This window comes from Corvus brachyrhynchos, unplaced genomic scaffold (genome assembly GCF_000691975.1).
Source record: "Corvus brachyrhynchos isolate BGI_N302 unplaced genomic scaffold, ASM69197v1 scaffold279, whole genome shotgun sequence".
Taxonomy (NCBI): Eukaryota; Metazoa; Chordata; class Aves; order Passeriformes; family Corvidae; genus Corvus; species Corvus brachyrhynchos.
Genome location: NW_008246060.1, coordinates 2,878,508 through 2,885,477, shown reverse-complemented (window position 1 = coordinate 2,885,477; position 6,970 = coordinate 2,878,508). Strand labels below are relative to the sequence as shown.

At 42.6% G+C, this 6,970-nt stretch overlaps 1 long non-coding RNA gene across 13 annotated transcripts in view; it reads right to left on the bottom strand.

The window, feature by feature from the left end:
• Positions 1 to 6,970, bottom strand: part of LOC108449637 — a 77,906-nt gene that overhangs the window by 58,745 nt on the left and 12,191 nt on the right. For 11 of the 13 annotated variants that reach the window (XR_001865877.1, XR_001865881.1, XR_001865878.1 and 8 more), the window contains exon 3: positions 6,475 to 6,615. This is a non-coding gene — a long non-coding RNA (uncharacterized LOC108449637). Of the gene's footprint in view, positions 1 to 1,603; positions 1,913 to 6,474; positions 6,616 to 6,970 lie in introns of all 13 variants that reach the window. The other 2 variants (XR_001865876.1, XR_001865879.1) reach the window with 1 other exon arrangement.

Below are 6,970 nucleotides of genomic sequence, written 5' to 3'. Positions count from 1 at the left end.
ATCCTTATTGGCACCTTCTTGTGAAGGGAAGGAGTGGCTGGATACTGTAATGCAGTATTTGCCTAGAGTGTAACTCCAGTATCAACTTCAGAGCCTTCTGCCTCAAACACCCGTATGCTGACACAAGTATACATGGGTTACGTGTATGTTCAATTTAACATTATGTATACACCAACAAATATAGATGCAGATAACCTTGACAAATCAGATACTCATGTGAATTTTTTTTAATATTCTCCCAAATATTTGCCACTGTTACTGCAATCCCTTCTGAAGGGAGTAGCACCAGTACAAATCCAAAAGGTTACGTGAATGAAGACCTCACTCCCCCTGCACAGCAGGAAGAACTTACACTGTATAATAAGGACAAAGCTTTGAGCGTAACTCAAAAGCCACAAGGACTACAGTCTACTACAGGAACATAGCAGAAGAGATCAGAGACTTTGGTAGGTGAAAAGAAAGCAAAATGTGCAAAGTTACTCAGTTGTTTTGTGGATTTAAAATTGTGTTGGCATCCTCATACAGTGTTGTAAATTTAAGTACATACATAAAGATACAAATACAGTTACGACCCTGTCATGAGGTCCATGCAAACAGTTCTACGTGAGCTATGTCAACTCCTGTGTGCAAGGCTCTCTGCAGGATCAGGACTGTTACCCATGTACAAAAATGCTGGTAAAGTCTGTTTACATAATATGTAAAGAGATAAAGAAAAGTACATTCACACCAACTACTGAGGAAAGAAAACAAATCATTTTTCTACTGCTAAAAGTACTGAATCACTTACCATCTGGTTTGTGAGGGAAAAAAAACTCAGTCCAATTCAGCTATGAAGAAAATCCTGTCTAAAAAAAGTAATCACATGCTAGATCCCCCTAAGTTCAATTTCCAATCATTTTAATACAGAGACATGGAGAATTTTGTTTTCCTAGAGATAAGAAAAACCCCAAGCCAACAGTAAGAAGGATGTGTGGCTTGTTAGGCCCTGATCCTGCAAGCCCTAAATACTTAGCTACGGGAAATAGCGGAGGCTAGTTTTCAGGAAAAACTGGAGTTTCTGCATTGGTTTCTGCTGGAATTCATTCTAATTTTCCAAGAAAATCTACCATGCTTCTGTTGCCATGCTGTGAAATGCAAAAGTAAAATCAAGATGTTTAGTATCTGAACTAACTTGCCTTTTATACCTTGATAACTTTGTGTTTTTTTCCTCAATCATCCTAAATTATACCTATGCAGAAGTGGCATGTTACTAACTGGTATATTATTCTACCCTAAAAAGGGCATGTGGTCATGCAAATACTCTGAGCATCAGACCACATCCAGCAAAGGTCACGTTTATGGCTCTGGCAAAGACTTGTCATTTCCAAACTTGTGACTTGTCACTTTGTCCTCAAACACACCACTACTCTCTTCATTCTTAAAGAAACAAAAACGTTTATATCCTCATTTCAATCCACACTTCAAAACCCAGCCTACACACTGCACTGATCTTCCAAAGGCCTTTGTATGTCCCCTTTAACAGCTGTTCATCTGCAGCTGTATGTCATGGAATCGAACTTCCCTATTCCCTCCTTGCCTCATTCCCTGCACCACACCAACTCACCTCTTCATGCTGCTTCTCTGGAACACCCCCCTGACCTCACTCACTGGCATCTCTTCCTTCTCTTTTTCCTGGATTTTTCTCTACTAACTAATTGCCAATGATTTCTAATTGATGTTCTTTGATTTGGAAGTCGTCAGATGCTGGTTGATCTCTCAAACAGGGATCAACATTATGCATGGGTGGCTGTAACAGTTCTGCAGGTCTTGGCCTTTTTCTTCTGCTTCCCTCAGTCCACCTCACTTGTTTCAACACTTGAATAAAATTTCCTTCCTCCTCACAGAGGCATGGAGTCCAACACGGACCATTTACCTATGGGACAAAGAATGATTTTACTGGATTTACCAGTTAACCTAAACCTTATAAACATCTGAAAACACTGAAAGAAATTTCCATCCCATTAAATACCCACTAAGTTTTACCATTAACCTCTTTTGCTGCTGAACACTAAGTCTTTCCATGAAAAAATTATATTGAAAAATATTCTTTGGCTATTCTTTCCTTCTTAAATTTATCATTGTTGATTAGCCCTATATAGATCCCCACTGGGATAAACTTGACCCCAAATCATTAAGAAATTAAGTAGTTCCTGTCTTGCTGAAAAATGGTTCTTAAAATAATGTATTACATGTACAACCAAAGGCAATCAAGTTACTATGGCTTCACCTGTGTAACACTCATACCCAGTCCTCACTCGTGATTGTGAGAAAGAAAGGCTTAGCTTCCAGACACACTGTGCTGAAGCATTTTTGGCAGTGAGGGAAAGCTATGAGTGAGCAAGTGTGACTCAGTGGCACAGCAGCAACTCTTTAAGCCACTGAAACAGGATTACTTTAGACCTTGCTACTAAGGTTGTCCCAGAGTTGGTGTGTGACCACTGCTTAGCACAGCACAAGCAGTGGCAGACCCACAGCTCACACCCTCTGGGACCCTAGAGTTAGTGAGCAACCTATTGCTACCTATTGCCAACTCTCAGGCTCTGAGAGAGCAGAATCACACCCTAGCCTAGGACAAAAGTGCTCTTATACTGCACCTATTGCACAGCAGGTAAAAGTAAATATGGCACTGAGGTCAGTGATAATGGGAGAGCAGACATGCACAGAGACACAGGGCTTTCCCTGCAAGGGAGCAGCTTCCCTCCTCCTCACACCCAGGGCCAGCCCTAGACAGTCAGTGAGTTCAAAAGGAGTAAGGCCATGGCACCCATCACCACAGTCTAACCTGAGCAGCACCAGAGACATCAGCACAGATCTGATTTGCACCAGGGCAAAGCATGAAGTCGATGGAGCTGAACTCAGATGATCAGAATAAGGCTTATTATCCCTGGAAATTCATGCACACGGAGTTGTATGCTGCACAGCCTTTCCTACTCTGAGTCACTCCAACTCCTGCTCTAGGCTGTTCTGTAGCAAACTGTCAATAAAACCCATTAATGATGTGCTTTATATAGAAATAGTGCATTTAACTGAGGAGCTACAGCACATGAAGAGTGCAGCGAGGGGTGAATTACATGGTTCCTAGAACCATAGAATAGCCTTGGTTGGGAGTGACCTTAAAGATCATCACATCTAGTTCCAACTCCCCTGCCATGGGCAGAGACACCTTCCACTACACCAGGTTGTTCAAAGCCCAGTCCAGCGTGGCCTTGAGCATCTCCAGGGATGGGGCGGCCACAGCTACCCAGGGCAACCTGTGCAGGGCCTCAACACACACGCACTGTAAACATGTGTTTCATCATATCTACTCTAAATCTACTCTCCTTCAACCTGAACCCTTTCCCCCTTGCCCTGTCACTACATGCCCCTGTAAAAAGTCCATCTTCATCCCTCTTGTAGATTCTCTTCAGGTACTGGAAGGCCACAATTAGGTCACCCCTAAGCCATCCATTGTCCAGGCTGAACAAACCAAATTGTCTCAACCTTTCCTTGCAGGAGAGTTGCTCCATCCCTCTGATCATCTTGGTCGCCTCCTCTGGACTCTCTCCAGCAGTTAATGGAACGCAGGATGAGTCTCAGTAAAGAAGTGGTAAAGGTGGGTGGGAATCTTAATGTTACATAGATCTGCTTGATGTTTGGAATATATATGAACCTTATTCCCCTTTTGATTTCAGTGCAGTTATATCTAGCACTCCCCTGTGTTTCTACTGATATATAAATTCTCTGCTGAATAATTGATAACCAACTTTCTTTTACGTAAGCCATTACTGGAGAGCCAGCAAACATTACAGACATGTTGTTTGCCTTCTCTCTTTTCCGTCCTGTTCTCATCTGAGTCACCTCTGGCTACCATTCCTATCTAGCTCCTTCATTGGTGGTAGCTATTAAAAAAAATACACCTTTGAAGAACCAGTGGCAGGAACTGTGCAAAAAAGAAGCTCTTTGACAGAGATTCTTGGGTTTTGTCCTACATAAATACACATCTGCAGCTGTTGACATTGTGACATTTAGCAACAGGTAACAACTGACCTTCTACACAAGCAGTTGTCATTTCCATCCACTACAGATGGCTTTATCTGATGGTTACAGGGAATTCTAACTTCTCAAAAGAAATTAGGAGGATGTGGGGAGCAACCCCTAGAAGAAAGCAAAAATTAACTAGGGGTTCTTCACAAACTTGGAGGGAGTTGTAATATATAACAGCAACAAAGAAGCAAGAAGTTGTTCACGGTGTAGTCCAGGTAGAAAGGGGAGCAGACTGAAAGTAGTGGGGCGGAGCAGGAGAAAACAGCTGTGACACTTCCCAGCACGTTCTCTTTCCGTGTGTGGAGAAACAAAACAAACACAGCAGGAGACCGAAACCATAACTTGAACCCGACCTCCAGCTCACTGGCTGTATCATAAAACCTCAGGGCTGAACTTCGGTCATTGCATCACCAACACAATGCAGTCCCAAAGCCCAGTCAAGCAACTTCACCGTGATTTTTTTTTTCTCACATGTGCTCAAGATAGTAGAGGCTAGCTAAGAATATGGCCTTTCAGAAAAAAAGACATGTCAATTTAATTGCCAGTTGGCTGGACAGCTTGCTTTTCTGTTGAGGTTGGTTTGTGGGTTTATTTGAATATTGCTGCAATGACAAAATGTGGGTGAAAAAATGTGATATAGGATTTAACTGGAACATTAATATATTTTTGTCTGTATCTGTTTCTGTTAGAAATGCAATCAATACAGCAGTTAAAAACATTGGAGATCATAACGTGATCAATTATGCAAAATATAAACCCCACCACCACTTTAACACGGCACCAGGATTGTCCCCACAAAGAGGTTCTTAAAATCTTAATAAATGTCCTTGTACGCATGATTCATGGTTTACAGAGTGATAAGTACTGAAAGGGTCCAAACCACTCAGCAAGGCAAGAACAGGCTGAGTTCAAACTCAGGATCCTGCTTTTCCATGCTGGTCTTTCCTTCAACTGCAAGTTACTCCATGTACACAATTGTACTACAAATACCAAGCATTTGTTTCCACAAAGCAGCTGATTTTTGTGCTGCATAGAAGAAGAACCAGTGTGTTCAAAATCAAGTATTCTAGTACTCACTTGCAAGTGCAATTGTTGAGGCAGGACACAAATAGGTAGCCAATAAAGAATTTATCATTATCACTGATAACAGTACTGCCAAAAATTCCAGTGCACATCTCCACAATTAAACTGACTGCCCCTGTGAAGGAGGCTGAATAGAAGAGCAGACTGAACACAGAGCCTTCCAATCCCTCAGCTTCTAACAAAATGCCAGTTGCCACCCAATGCAACAGCGATGAGACTGTCAGTGTCCTCAGCAGTTCATTCCCATTCAGGAAGGCTCACAGGCCTTTAAAGATTCTCCCTCTCCACTCGGGATAATGCCCCCTCACCCTAAGCATCCTGCCAGACAGACCTGTTCCTGCCAGGTACAGAAATACACACCCAGTCTTCACCCTGTGCTCCCAACACTGGCACAGGGCAGACTTAACAAATTGCTTAGCACTTAACAAACAGCTGAAGATTGCAATGCTTTGTAACTTCAGGTGGAACTTGAAAGCAGCAAGTCAAATGAACATCCTTCTCTGTGGAGACAGATACAATGATGCCATGACCTGAATTTGCATTCTGTGCACCAAATTTATTTATAGGGGGCAGGAAATAGTTTTGGGAAAAGAGATCCAAGATGCCATCTTTGTCTACAGCATCAGTATTTCATCCTCTACTTGGCCACAGCTACATGCCACAACACTTGTATTTCTGACTGATATAGAGTATGTATCATTCACGTGGTAAGATTCTGCAACAGGTTGCCCATAGAACCTGTGGATGCCCCATCCCTAGCAGCATTCAAAGCCAGGTCTAATGGGGTCCTAAGCAACCTGATCTAGCAGGTGGCATCCCTGCCCATGGTGCTATGTTCCAAGAATCAGATGATCTTTAAGGTCCCTTCCAACACCAACCATTCTATGATAATGTATAAGAATACTGTAAAGCCACGTATATCTTACTTAAGTTTAATGCATATATTACAACTTGAGTTTGCCTTTAATCAAGAAAATACATTAGTTTACCTAGTTTTAAAATGAAATTTTTTAACCTGGCAGGCTGCAGCCCCTGGAGTAATATTTGATTATCACTCCACTTTTTCTCAGAACCTAGACCTTCCATGGTACTTAAATGCTACAAACCCATGCAAGTAATAGAACTCAAAGTGGAATGAGTCTGTATATTTCTCAGAGCCTAACCTCGTTTAAAAAAATCCCAGCACTAACAGGTTAATTTCTGACTTCAAAAGCATGGATTTTTAGGCATGATCTGCTACCCCCAGCCACGCCAATTAGAGAGAAGGTAATAGGACCGTTGCCACAAATACGCAAATTGAATAAAAACCTGGCAGAATAAATGCAGTACCCTTTTTGTACATTAGCCTGAAACAACCACATGCAGGCTCCACCAGGCTGGAGCTGAGCCAAAAGATTATCCATCCTTTCTGTCACATGTGGATTCTCTGAGGTTCAGCATCTGGAACTCTGTGTGCTCATCGGTGTTCACCTGTGGTTAAAGATAACGAATTCAGACACAACCACACTCAGAAGTGACCATCGGGAGATGCATGAAGGACAGTGCGTGCCGTACAGCACGACCTCGACCCAATACTGAAATGGGAGAGGCGGTGCCAGAAAACTCAAATCTGGTAACTTTGCCCAAATGGCGTGGTTATATCAAGCAGTTAGTGGCAAAAGACAATTTGTCCATGCAGTTGTTATACGTCCATGACACTGTACTTGCACTGCCTTGCTCAGTTTGACACGGCTTAACTACAAGCCAAGTAACAAGTTGCTCCTGCGCTTCCTCACCCACCCCCTCCCCCAGCGGGGGGGGAGGAAACACGCGGCACGGACAACTT